Raw genomic sequence first — 15161 nt, 5'->3', positions numbered from 1 at the left:
CTAAAAATAAAAGAACCATTTAAAATAAACTTTTCTAAAACGAAAAAGAGCCTATAAACCAATAAACAAATTCGACGTTTCCAAAATATATGATTTCACTTTTTCATTAAAAAAAAAATGAATAAACTACCAATAAAATCACACTTTAATTGTATTGCAATAAATATATTGCAATCTTCATTGAGGGGAGTGTATTGGAAATATTCTTAACAAGACTTTTTAGAGCAATTTGCATAAGTGACTTTATGCAAATTGCCCGCAATTACTTGAGGAAAGGCTACATATAAACACTTAAACTTTGAACGAGAAAAGCTCAAAAAGAATTTACTGGAAGGAATGAAAACACTTCTCTTCATCTCTGTTGCCCAATTTTCTTCATGAAAAGAACATTCTCCAGAACAACCGTTTCAGAAACTACCAATCTTCAAACTGACATAAGTATTACCCTTTTTTGTATTTGTAATTATAATTGAACTAGCGAGGGGTACCTGGCGTTGCCCGGGTGTTTGGAGGTGTGTGTGTGTGTGAAAACTCCCGGGTGGGGGCGGTGGTTAAAATAAAAAAAATGTTTTGGTAGGTAAGTATGAGGATCGAACCCGAACCGTCGAGGCAAAGTTGTAAATTAAAGTGCAAAAAAAAAAGAGTGCGACGGTTTTAACCATTGGGCCACCGCGAGATGCTAACAGAAACACGTTTGAATTTATTTAATTACTTGGATTTGGCAGGTGCACATTTTAATGACTTAATGAGGTCAAGTTTGACTGCGTGATAGTATTTCATTTACTGCGGGAACGCTTTTTTTAATTTTTATTTTCCCAAGATGTTATAGGAAAAAGACTAACCCACATGCGGCGAGCGACAAATGTTGAATATTTATCTTCCTGAAGTCGAGCAAATTAAATAAACAGGCGAGCTTCGTTGTTAACTCTGAGATATTACGATTTATATGTGATATAAAAAGTTTTAAAAAGTTGTGAACCGACCGATCGCTTCTCTGAAAAAAGCCTTTTGTAGACATACAGAAAAAGCAAACACACATGCAAACATACATACATTTTCGCTTTTATATTTATAGAAGATATAATTTGTTTTTGAATGCAATAACTTGTTGGTTTTTATAATTGTCTTCGTCCAAAAAATAAAAAAACGGAAGGTTGTTCTGCTACAAAAGATTGTTCTTTTCTCTAAACAAAAAAAAGTGTAAGAAATAACTCACCCAAGAAAATTTCTAACACTGTCTATCTGGCGTTGTCCGGCAGTGCAACTTGCGATTTGTTTTTGTTTATTTTTATTTTTAAATTCTACCATGTTTTCTTTTCATTTATTTTATCAAAATGTTTTTTTTTTTTTGTTTCAAACAAAGAGAAGTAACTTTTTAATGACGACTATGGAATTACATCCCTTTTTTCAGGTGGCAGCTGTAAATTTTAATAATTAATTTGTCTTGGTCTGCATACTTTTAAGTTTTTAAACATTTAAGATAGTATAACGTTGACCTTGTAACTCTCGCTCTCCTTATTTTGTTCTTTGGTCCTCACATTCCATGAGTGATGTTTTTGACAAAGGGGGAATAATTGCTGTTTTGGGGCCAGAAGTGTCGCAAAGAGTTTCTAACCTAATGTGTTGCACTATCTGTTAAACTCCACCACCCCCTCCTTCTCCATTGTAGCATTGAAGTTTACCCTTCGGTGTCCCAAATCGAAGTGCATAAACTCGTTTCTGCATACCGAATTCGCACAGGCCTGGATTAATGTAAACAAATAATTATATTTTGAATAATCAAAGAACTTCTTAAATTCATTCGAATTGGTCTTTGTGGGATCCGACTAAACACTTTAAAAGGGCCAGTTTGTTTTGAATAAACAGTTGAGATAAAAAATTCAGACAGTGCTATGTCTCCTTAATCACCACAATCCTTAACTCGCGTAATCATACACTGTCACTCACATACTCACACTTACAAAGTGTCACACACACACACACACACACACACACACACACACACACACACACACACACACACACACACACACACACACGCACAATGATTACTTGAAAGCCTTGAATCCCTTAATGTCGTCTGCTCATATAAAAAACTCATTACTTGAAATATTCTCCAACTTTATCACTGAACTATCTTCTAATATGAAAAACAAAAGAACATTGACTCTTAAAAGCAAGTTTCAATGAATTATAATTTATTTAATTGAGAAGAAAAGTTTTGAATACGATTTTCCTGCCCCCTGAATCTCACGGCTCTTAATTAATCGATCCAAACTTCTAATGTCTCAGCTAATGAAACCCTTTGCTTTTACAAGAACTCTAAAAAGTTTCACGAACATTCTAATTTTTTCTCATTGTTGTAAACCTTCCATTTTAGACATATATAAATTATCTTTTTACTTTTTGTTGTGAATATATGCCTTAACTTGTTTTGTTTACTGTATGACAATGTCTCTAGTTTTTCTCACATTTGAATATAAAACCTGCAAATCTTTTTCATTGAAAATATTTCTCTGAATCCGGCTCCTCCCCAAAATATCTCCCTCCTTACAAAACACTCTAAAGTAAAACCTGTCATTAACACATCCCTAAAAACTGACTGCTTCCCCATAACTAGTGGTCCTGGATATGACCTTTAACTATATCCCATGGTGAGGCCACAGCTTGCGGGCTTTGGGGAGTGTGGAGCCACCCTTTAATTGCCATTACTCCCAAGTCCACTCTGACCCGGTGTGGTAGTACCTGTTAGGGCCCCAACTATGGGTTAAATAGATACCGACTTAAAAAAAAAAAAAAAATATATATATATATATATATATTCTATTAAAAAAAATTTTTTTTCAAAATAACTGGATTTGGCATTAAATAACCTGAAAAGGGTTGATATGCCGTAAAACAAAACCAACCAACTAACCCATAACTAGTGATCGAAACCGCTATACGATCACTGCAAGGGTGTATCCTTATGCTTGCTTTACAAGTGCTTCCACTTGTACTCGGGTACACTTACGCAATGTATGTGTCCTCAACCAATCCCACTGTAGAAGTCACTAGATGATGTAAAACTTTCTACTCAAATAGCTTATTTCCTCAAACCGTTTTGCCTTTGGAATTTCATCCCTGCTTCCTGTTTCCCCGATTGTACCAACATGCAGAAATTTAAATCATAACAATGGTCCACACAAAATTTCAGTCAGATTAGTCCAGTGGTTTCTGAGGAAAAATGTTATGAAAAGACTAAAAGAAATCTATTATAAATCTCAGCCGTCTGTGTATGTGTGTTTGTATGTCTGCTAAAACTTTTTATCGTCCGCATTGAACAGGCAAAAACCTGGTATCGTTAGTAAAAGATCGATCTCTCAGACACATAGTATCGAAAATTAGAAAAAAAAAATCGTCAATTATTTCATGCAGGAATGTTGTTTTGTTTGAAGGAGGGGGGGGTAATAAAAACTTGGTTTCAACGCTGTTTGTTAATCGTGCATGTGCGAATGGTCGGTTCATTGTTCAATTTTAAAAAGCTAAATTTGCAACATCATAACATCTGTATCGTGGTACGATCGATAACGTGTTCACTTACATACTTAAGCTATGCAAGTTCATGCTCAGCACGCAGCATTTTTTTTTTTCTGCTTACAAAGGTTTGCTTCCAGTTTTGCTTTTGGTTGATGGCACCCAAGTCCCATTTTTTTTTTTATTTTTTTTTTTTTAATTGACTCTATAGATTAAAATATATTTAATTATATTTTACAACTGGACAACGCCGGGCGCCCTACCTCTTGCTAGTATAATATAGATGATGCTTGGCAATTATTTTTATCAGTATAGCCATTAAAGATTTCAATCTATCTAAAAACATTTTACCTTTAGAGCAAGCAAAGTAAATAATGTGTGAAGGTTGCTTGTCCATTTCCTTCCTAACCACCTCTACATCAATTAATGTCTATTTTTGCTCGGTTGAAGGACAATCTGTCCAGCATCTGCTGTTCTGCTCCAACTTGAACCGGCCCCAAAACCAGGCATCTCATTTTATAAAGAGAAATTTCTCAAAATAGAACGGACACTTTCAACATTTCAGGAACGGACATTGTTAGCTTTTAGCAGAAGCAAGGAAGTCAAATACAAACAGATCTCCAACTGATTTGAATTAAAGATTTATTCTCTTAAGATATACTAGTCTAAATAAGGAGTGTATGGAGTCAGGGAAATTTTGCTATTACTAACCAGCAGAGCGTTACCAGTGTTGATCAACAGATTATACAGAACTCATATCCTGATGTAACCCTGGAAAATTGACAAAATCAAGAATCTCAACCCTTAGAAGTAAATTGACTGAAAAAATCTCCTAAATACTAAGCGTTTTTTTATTGAAGATAAAAGTTTTTTGGCAGGGTGAGGTAGGATGTATAGAAAGTACCCATTGACTTTTTTACTTTGTTAAAGGGGACTGTGTGCTTTTGATTTGGTTTAGATTTATAATACAATATTTTTAATTTATAATACAATAGCATTTTGAATTTATAATATAATTACATTAGAATTGTCGGAAAATAGATACCCCCTCCCATTACAAAAATTCACCCAGATTAATCTTTTTGGGCAATTTTTTGATATTTTTTATCAAAGTCCCAGATTAATCTTTTCGGCCAATTTTTTTTATATTTTTCATCCGAGAGTTTGATCTTTGTGGCGATACCAGTTTTTTTGTTTGGTGCGTCTGTCAAAAGTTTTTAACAAACAAACAAACAAACAAACACAAAGACTACTTTCCTTTATGTAATAGAAGGATTTAATTATGTTAAGTATTCTGATCGTATGACATTAACTTTTAATATGCTTTCATGGTGGAAATGTTATCCAGAACAAATCTTTGTATTCCCAATCTACCGTACAACACATGAAATGATAATCCATTGTTTAAATCTATTTTTAAATATTTTTAAAAGTCTTAAGAATTCTCAAATTTTTACTCGTTTCTTGTTTCTTTGGCTTTCAGATAATCCTTTCAATATGGATGTACTTTCTTTGGATGATTAATCGAACTGGATGCTTAATTTGTCTGTATAAAGTTGCTCTTTTTTATCAGAAAGGTAAGACATTGTTTATGACTTCTGAAATTAGTCTTTTATGAATCATTAGCAGGAGTACCCGGCGTTGCCCGAGTGTTTAGAGGTGTAAAAAAAAAAAGTGTTAGTAGGCAGGGAGGCTCAAACCCGTGACGAACCCGAATGCGGAAAAGAAAGTGAAAGAAAACGTGACATCTTACCGTTATGCTACAAAGCCACAGGAAGTGAAAAGCGTTGAAATTTAGCGATGTCAATCAAAAAGTTGACTTGCAGAAACGAACGTTGGCTGGAGGCCAGTTCAGCCTTCCGCCATTTCATTTGCTTCCCACGATGTTGAGAAAAACCAGCTCCCCACAAAAGGGGGGAGTGTCCAAATGAATAGCAATTGTCTGATATGAGGGGTTTCCCCCAGATTGGTCAAAGCTGATTGCTTTCTTGATGTTCCGGCACGAAAAGCTGGGAAGCTGCCTTCACTTTTGATTCAGTTTGGCTTTTATACGAAAAAGCCGAACAAACGTGAGAGGAAGGAATAGCGTGAATTTTATAAAAGTCGATGTAAATAAATGTAGATACAACATGCATTTGCAACAAATCATAGATATTATAATCTAGGCAGTATATAAAAAGTTCTAAAACATACCCCCCCCCCGAGAACCCTGGCGAAAAAAGCCTTTGTTGGACATACAAAAACGTGCGCAGACGTTTTATCTTGTATATATATATATATATATATATATATAGCGGGGGTACCCGGCGTTGCCCAGGTGTTTGGAGGTGTGTGTGGTGTTAAATCAAAAAGAAACCGGGGGTGCGGGTAGGATCGAACCCGAAGCCATGATGCGAAGTTTGAAAATAAAATTGGCCAGTCAGAATGAGTTACTGAAAGATGTTTGAATTTATTTAAGTAAGAACCAAATTGGCAGGTGCACGCACGGAACGACGACGGCGTAAGCAATAGCTATTCAGCAAATGAGGTGAATGACCAGGTTTGTTTGTTATAAGCGAAGTAAAAAAAGAAAACAACGTTAAAACTTAAGCTGGGGAGGGGAGTAATCAAAACATCGAAAAAAACACAAAAAGACTAACCTAAGGCATGTTAAATGTAAAAATCGAAAAAACAAAAAGAAAACAAACACGAACATTACGTGAAAAATGGCTTAAATAAGCCTGTTTCGATATTAAAATTTAAAAAATCGGTGGGTACCTGGGTGTTTTTGGGTGTGTGGTCGGGGGTGGATAAGCGAAGTAAAAAAAAAAAACCAGAAAAACGAACGTTATTCAATAATTTTCTATAAATATTTAGTTACCTGACTGTAAATCAGTGGCATACCTAGAGTAAAATGTTACCCCCATTGATCCCCACTGCTGAATGGTTAGCTTTCGTTAAATTTTCGTACATGTTCTACTTACTTCCTGACCGGTATGTTACTGCTTACACGTATAATCAAAGACAATCATATACGAAAAAACAATCAGTTCAAATCCGAAGATTTTTCAAATACAACTGTTCATAATTCATAATCGAAAGGAAATTGAGGAAAAGGAAATACACCATCTACAGTCAGGTAAATAAATATTTATTGAAACTTATTGAACCTTTGAATTACTTATCATTATTCATTTTATTTATCTGTTAACGACTGAATAATTCCAGCATCGACAGGCCTTCAAACACACCTTTTTTTATAAAATCTTATATTCAAAATGGCGTCCAGAATCTATTTGATGGATACTTTAGTTTCATGACCGTTTCACTCTTATTTCTAATTTCATTTATTCCTCGGAATACTTGAATAAATTAACGAACGTCTCAGATTAGAATCAAAATGACGGATCCCAATGACTGCTTATCTTAAAACATTGTGATGAGTATGCATGAAAATACCAGAGAACTGTGTGTGTGCGCGTGCGCGTTCTCATTGGACATTCCTGGGACACAAGAATGCACTTGCCCAGCAACCATATAAGAATGACACTCAAGTCATTCGTCGGTGAATTTCTTAGGTTGCTCTTCGAGTTCATGTTGATGTTATCATTCGAGTTAATATCGGAGTTACTAGTTGAGTTTATATCTCGAGTCCGTAGCTACATTGGCCGAAACGTTGTGCTAATAAAACCCAAGATGAGAACAGTAGTCTAGGAACACCAAATGAGACAAATAAGCAGTCCTCACCTTAAAAATTCAGTACCGTAATTGAACATTGGTTTTATTTTATTTATTTATTTATTTTCTTTTGTAATTTATATAACTTAGATCCCGAACGGCGCAGGGCATCTCAGCTAGTAATCAATAATATTAAGATTACTTTAATTTATACAAAAAAAAATAATGTCAAGTAAAACTATGATTGAGAGAGTGTCTGAACTAATGATGGAAATGAATCAAAGACAGAAATTTTAATCAGTTGGATCAATTTTGTTTATTAGCTCGATTTTTTTTTTGTGTCCTATTATTGCTGTTTTTTTTTTTTTTTTTTTTGCATAAAAAAAAGTTCAAATTTTCATTGATAACTTTTTTTTTTTTACCTAAAACTTTTGTAATAAATTAACTTGAAAAAACAAAAAATTAGTTGTCATCTGCTTTTCTGTTTAGAAATGTAAAATATTGAATTTCGACCAGTTTTAAATAATTTTTTCCATTTTAAGTGCCCTTGAATTCTTTCAAGGACAAAGCAAATTAATACATTGCCTTGGTTGATATCATGTTCATTATAATAACAAAACGTTATTTTCACTCTTATATAAAAGTCACTTTGTGTGTGTGTGTGTGAGAGAGAGAGTTCCTTCCTCATAGGTTCCGAAACGGCTGAGCCTATCTTTTGAAAATTTCACACAAAGCTAATTTATGTCTATGGCAGTGTTCTTAGATATGTTTTGTAAAGAAATTCACCCGATAGGTATCAAAAATCGAAAAAATCCGATCTTAAAAATAGCTTTTCTCTCTTATAGATAAACAGAATAATTTTTACAGAGGCATATTTTACGCTCTATCGACAAGAGAGATAATAAAATTTAAGCAAATCATTTCTTAAAAAAGACAGATTTTTTTTTTTAATCTGCAGATATAGCTTAGTAGTAGAGCATTCGACTACAGATGGAATGATCCCCCTGTTCAACCCAGGTGTACCTCACCATTTTATTTTAATTTTTTCCTTATTAATGAGTTCAATTTACAATAAAAAAAAGAGGTACCATTTAAAATTGCTGCAAATCATTTCTTCGCTTGCATATTTTAAAACTAAACATTAATCAGAAGTGATTTTTCCAGGGCATTCATCTTCAAGCCCAAATATCAGCTGACATGATAGTGTAAACAAACACAGACGGAATTTGATGACCGACATTATCATCATTATTATTATTTTTATTTTATTTTATTTATTTTTTTTTTTGCGAATTAGTCCACGGGGCAAACTATTCCTCGCAATATATAATAATCAATAGAGGATTAATTCTGTAATAATACATATGCAATCTACATAAATTAAAATATTATGTTTAAGCATATTGTACGACCGGGCAACGCCGGGCTGCCAGCTAGTTATTCATATGGTTTTGTTTAATGTCATATTTATTTATAGTAAGATAACGTTATAAGTATTATGATCATGTTTATCATAATAACAAAACATTATTACTGACTAGCAGGGAGACCCGATGTTGTCCAGGATTGAATGAGGATCAATAAATTTTCCACCCTCTCATACTTTTATTATTATAGAAATCGATTTTTTTTAATCAAATTGATTGCCCGCTTTAGTTGGAGACCCACCGCAATATATCAGAAGAAAGCTTCACATGCCTCCTCACGGTGACTTAGTCCATAATATATTGTAGTCTACATTGCACTGTAGAGAATCTACTGTTGGTTTTATAAAATTATTTTTATATAATGACTTGACTAAAAATTTTCAAATGCAAAACTCAAATATCATGGTTCAATTGTGCTCTCAAAAGAAACATTCATTTCGAACGCGCTCCTGTCTTATCAAAGAACATACTGTTGATTTGTTAGGCTGGGCATTTCTGCTTCTGCAGTAATAAAACTTCCCAAATACATTTGTGGTGTTAGGTTGTATAAAAGTGTTAACTTTCGCGAAAATCGGACTTCCTTCTTTAATTGGATTTTTTTGATACTTATCGGCTGTATTTTAATACAAAACCTACTTAAAAACACTCCCAGATACATCAACTACCTTCTGTGTAAAACTTTTAAAAAATCGGGCCAGCTGTTTTCGAATCCATAGGGAACAAACTCACATAAAGTAGATGTCCTTGTTTAATTTCATGTCTACTATCATAGTAACAAAATATGACATTATTAGTAACTAGTAGGGAAGCCTGGCCTTGCCCGGTCATAAAATAGGCTTAATTTATGCAGAATTCGGATTTATTATTATAGTCAGTTATTTCATATTATCGATGCCTCTATTCAGTCTCAAGAGACAATGGACATCCCTGTGTAATGATGAAGCAAGGGTTGTGCAATCCATAACCACACCTTTCTTGAATCAGCAATCATCGGATTTTTCATTCAATTCTTTAACTAAACGCGCCTTTATTACTGTTGTGTGTTTTATGGAAGCGACGAAACGTTATTAGTTTTATGGTTTTGCTTTTTATGTTGGGTTTAGCTTTTTGAAACAACGATTTGTTGATAATTTTTAATTTGGCTCGCTGTAAACATTTCATAATGAGTTTTCCTTAAAGCAGGTGCCTTGGGCATTTTGCAAGGAAAGATAATGAACTGTTGCTTTCATGTGCGTCTCTAGGACTGCATGAAAATCAGTGCACACAAATGTTGGAGAACGCACCGTCGGAATGCAAGAATACGAGAGGTAATTGGAAAGAATGCACAAATGTGGAAAGTATGGAAAAACATCATTAATGGTGGAGTTGGTAAGAACAGAAATGTACGAAAATAAAAAGTAAAGATGATTAGGAAGCAATTGATGATACAAAGGGGGGAAAAAAGGGAAGAGAAAATGTGATGAGGAGAAGAGGAAACAATAAATGATGGGAGGAGGAAGGAACTGCTAAAAAAACAAAAACAAACAAACTAGACACCTGTTGTGTGAACTTGATCTCATCCCTGTTATACTAATTAAGAAATGTTCTACTGAGCTAGCCCTGTTCTCTTCAAACTCTTCAACAAATGCTTCTCTGAAGGTTGGAAAATTGCAGCTGCCACCACCACCGCGACCACTACAATTGAAGTCACCACCACTGCAAATGCTACCACGCCACCACCTGGAAAATTACTTTCACCTCCACCACCACCACTATCGCCATCACCAACACATCAATTAGTTGTTGGTGTTTTGTGTGGATCAACTAGGTCAATTTCTGTTGGGCGGTGTCCGTTTTTTTCTTGGATTTTCGATGTTATGTAATTAATTTATATCTGTATACATTTGGAAAAACTGCAGAGACATCTTCCAGAAATGATGTCACGATAGTGGTGGTGGTGGTGGTGGTGGTGGTGAGGGGAACAAAGCATGTTGCTTTTAAAAGTACTTTGGAGGCTTCCAGGGATTACCAAACCGTTTTTAGGCAGGGGTAAGGGAAGTAGTATCTGTTTTGTGGTCACAAGGTAATCTCCCCTCCGTTTTTGTTTAGGTGGGGAGAATAGTGTTTTGTTCCCGGAAATGGCAGAAGCAATTTATGATATAAAAAACACTTTATTTCATCTAACAAATTCAGACATTCAATTTCATAATAAATTAAGAATATTTATCTTATATATATATATATATATATATATATATATATATATTTGCAAGTATTTCCATATCATCTGCCAACATCCTACAATTTTTTTTCTTTTAACCAAATCCCACCGATCGCACTACTTAGTTCATTCTATTTTCTTACCACTATGAAAAGTCATCTCCTCTTTTCGATTGACTCGCCTTAATTTAAACATTCGTCACTTCCGGTTTTGTGATGGACACAACGGCAAAGACGTCTCGCTCCCCTCCCCCCACCCCACTTTCTTTTCCTCGTTCGCGGTACGGGTTTGAGCCTGCCTGCTTGCCTACTACCACTTTTTTTTTATTTTTTTTTATTTTGCTCAACAACCCCACCCCCAAAACACCCGGGCAACGCCAGGCACCCAGGCTAGTAATAATATTAATAATAATAAAAGCATACCAGAACAACTTCAAATGGGACAGAGATTCAGCAACCCAAATCTGACAACAATACAAATACAAAATAAGTATTTCTAATACTATTTTCATTTTGGTACTTATTTTCACTTTTCGGCAGATACATCCTCTGGCCTTCTTTTAAAGAATTCAAAACTGAAGCATTCATTTAATCCCCATTCGTAAATTATTTTGGTTCAGTCGTCCATGGACTCTGTGGCGCAACGGATAAATAAGTTTGTTAACAATCAGTTCTAACTGTTAGTTTTCTGGAGGTTAAAGGTTCAATCTATTCTAAAGGCCATAATAACTAAGAATAGACTAATAGTTAACAGATCTTTTATCTTTTTAAAACGGAAAAAGTTATAGCCTGTTGACTTGGAACGAGTGTTTTATGCCAAATTAATAGTTAAATATTATTAAACATTTTGGCATTAAATATGTATCCCTATTTATCACTAACGGATGCCAGACCACTTAGTTCATTGCAGCTTATCATAACAAAGATCCATACAAAGTTTCAGCCAAATCGGTCCAGTAGTTTCCAAGAAACAAGTGAAACAGACACAGACAAAGAAAAATAATATAGATTTTAACAGGTGATGGTTGACAGAACAAGAATAATCTACCCCTGTGAGTTCAGTTTGGCACACGTCATAATCAGGTATACACACCGGTTCCTGTCAGATCAACAAAGTTTTTTTATTTATTTATTTTTTTTTTACTCATGTTCACCCCTTACAAAGCATATCACCACTTGGACGTAAAGGGCTACTATTTGGGGCCAAGATATTTGTTTATGTTACATTTAAACTTCTGCATATCAGTACAGCCAGAGAAGCAGGCAGCAGGAAGGGAATTCCAAAGTCTAGCTGTTCGAGGGAAGAAACTATTAGAATAGAAAGCTTTCTGGCATTTAGGGACAACAACAGTGAAGGGGTGAGATCTTATTACTAAGTGGGTTTGTTAGGGATATGTATGTCGAGGGGGTACAAGTGAAACAAGTTCATCAGAACACATTGCATTAAAATATTTGTAAAACAGGCACAGTGATGCAACATTGCGGCGATGGGACAGAGGCTAGAGCTTAGTTGATTAAGTGGGGCCGATTAGATTGACAACTCTTTTTTGGACCCTATCTAAGAGGGAGAGACGAGTGGTAGATGCATGTGGCAACAATACTCCATGCATGAGTGAATGCTGGCCTTGTAAAGGTACAGGATACTCTCAGGTGTGAGTAGTCTTCTAGCTCGTTAGAGGGAACCCACCTTCTTTGCAGCAGCCTTTGCAATGTCCTTTATGTATTTGTTCCAGTTCACATTGCCCGCAAATGTTAGGCTGAGGAATTTGAAGGTAGAATTTTCAGGCAGGCAACGTTGAACCTAGTCATTACTAAAATGGATGACCAATTTGGGAATTCCAGGCGCTGTATGTAGGAGGACGTCAACACCTCCCTGCAAGAGATACAAAAGGCTAACGTCGTCATCTCCCCTAAGGGGGATATACATACTCCCATGGAACTTCCTCTTTCAGAGGAAGCTGATTAAACCAAAATATACTTAGTGCCGTTTCAAGATGTGGGTTCAGTTCGAAATCCCAGATTATAAGTTCTTTAATTCAATGTAAGGATTCCTGTGTTTGAACGGATTTGCCTGAAAAACTCTGCAGGTTTCATCAGCCGAAACGTTGTGAAAAATAAAGCCTATGATGAGGATAGTAGTCTGACTAATCCGGATTATCAATTCTCATCTGAAGAATTCCAAAACATTTATTGTGTGTATGTTTGCAAGTATACACGGTTGATCCGAAGCAGTTTGTAAATGTCATCGAAGAATATATACAGAGTCGTGCGGTTGGGGTGGGGTCAGCAGATTTGTGGAGTGAGTGTCGCTAATCTAACGCTTACTCAACTGGAATTTTATAATTTCCGAGAAAGTTTGGTCTGGAAACTGTATTAACTTCCTTTCTGTATGTTCGACGGAGTTATATATATATATATATATATATATATATATATATATATAAAAAACTACTTAATTTACTCACATAAAATTATATACGAAAGTATAGATTTATACGTAAACTTTTAAGTATTTACTTCAAAAGTGCTCAATACGTAGGTAGAGCTAGTTAACTTTATATAGTAAGTGTAATAGAGAGGGTCTAAATGAGCAAAGTCTTAGTAAAATATATTTAAAGGTGCTGTGCTCTTTGTATGGCAGCTATGAAAAGCTCAATAGGTGTAATTACCTAGAGCTATATAAATAGAAAGGGTGACAAATGGTTACAAATACCAACGATCTCTTTTAGATTTAAAAAAATGTTCTTATCAAAGAAGGATTGTGCACCAAGCGGCCTCTTTACGGTTAAAATATATATATGGAAACACTCCCTTACAAAGGTTCACAAACTGTATTCACTTCAATAATCTGGTTAAAATTTGGTGTTTTCTTTCCCCTCTCCTTCCATTTATGCTGATTAGGAGACGATATCCGGAAATATTTCACTTATTTCTCAATGGTTTTATTTGTACCTATTTACTATGCCTCCCCACGGGACAGAGTTAGACACCAGGGTCGTTTTTTTAACGTGGAGAAAAAGTACAAAAATAAAAATTGTCTGTCGTGAAGGATTTCTCCTCTACTGAAAGAGAACGAGAAATGGGAATGCCGCATCTGAAGAACAGATGGTATTTATTTGCTCCCCCACTGAGCAAATTAGGCACAAGGCCGTTTTTAATGTGAGGTAAAAACCAGCTCCCCTAAAAGTAGGCAAAAAGGGGGCACTCTGGTTACCAAAAATAATAATTGTCCCAGTATAGAGGGCTTCCCCTCCATTGACTGGCACAAATTATCCCAAGTGCAGCATCTGCCGGAACAGATACTACACTTTGATCTTGGCCAAAAGGCGAAGTTTTTGTAAATATCAAATTAATAAAAGGATATTGTTTCCGAAACGATCGTACATATAAACATGGTTTTGTTATGTTTCTTTCCTATGGAAACTTGATTGATAATTTTAAATCTCTCACCCTTATATATATACTAGCAGGCCGCCCGGCATTGCGCGGTCGTAAAATATGCTTAAATATGATATTTTGATTAATACAGATTTCATATTTATTATCTACTAGCGGGGGTACCCTGCGTTGCCCGGGTGTTGAGAGGTAATGTAGTAAGGTTATTGAACAACCTCCAGAAAAAAAATTTAACAAAAAACGCAGCCCGGGTGGAGAGAGGTGTGAAAAACAAAACAAAAAAAAACAAAAAACAAAGAAAAAGTACATGAAAAAACAGTTTAAGCGAACTTGAAAATAATTCAGTTTTTGTTTTAAAAGGAAAAAAAAATCGGTTTACGTAAGCCTCGAAATGAGAAAAATGTTATCTAAGCGTTTTTAAATGTTAAAAAAAATATATAAATAAATTAAAAAAAAAAATAGACCACCGTTACGTGGGCTCGAACGTGAAAAAAACTAAAAGCTTAAAATCTTATTACCCACTGTCTCACGACACGGTCTGCAAAATAACACCAGTTTTTTTTTTTTTTTAAATATTTAAACCAATTCAAGAAAGAATGTCTGACGTGCATGCGTACTTGTTGAAGTCGTTTAAAAAGGAACAATTTTTTCCGACTCTCCCTTATAAACATTTATTGCTATACAAAATAATTGAGACGTTATTTCTATACAAAATAATTGAGCGTTTTTTTTTTTTCTAATTTTCACATATTATACGCGCGAGACATCGCCCTTCCGGATGATACGAGTATCGACCCGGTCCGATGCGACTGAGAAAAGATGTTGGCACATGCGCACACACACATGTTGCCTTATATATTATACCAGCGGGGGGGGGGACGTTGCCTGGTCGTAAAATATGGTGAAAGAAAAATGGACTTGGGTGCTATCCTGTTGTGTTATTTGTGGGCACGCATAAAAAATTTT

At 35.1% G+C, this 15161-nt stretch overlaps 1 protein-coding gene across 3 annotated transcripts in view; it reads left to right on the top strand.

Annotated features, from left to right (window-relative positions):
- The window catches only part of LOC145261225 (protein retinal degeneration B-like), a 633753-nt gene that overhangs the window by 186247 nt on the left and 432345 nt on the right, over positions 1–15161 (top strand). For 2 of the 3 annotated variants that reach the window (XM_080119584.1, XM_080119585.1), the window contains exon 2: positions 5000–5093. The exons of the other annotated variant lie outside the window; for it this stretch is intronic. The gene's annotated coding sequence lies outside the window, so the exon portion shown is untranslated. The remainder of the gene's footprint in view (positions 1–4999; positions 5094–15161) is intronic. 3 annotated transcript variants of the gene reach the window in all.

The sequence above is a fragment of the Euprymna scolopes genome, chromosome 37 (genome assembly GCF_053919585.1).
Source record: "Euprymna scolopes isolate OS-2025 chromosome 37, ASM5391958v1, whole genome shotgun sequence".
In the NCBI taxonomy this organism is placed as follows: Eukaryota; Metazoa; Mollusca; class Cephalopoda; order Sepiida; family Sepiolidae; genus Euprymna; species Euprymna scolopes.
The sequence above is the reverse complement of the archived record's forward strand: the minus strand, read 5'-3'. Positions and strand labels throughout refer to the sequence as shown.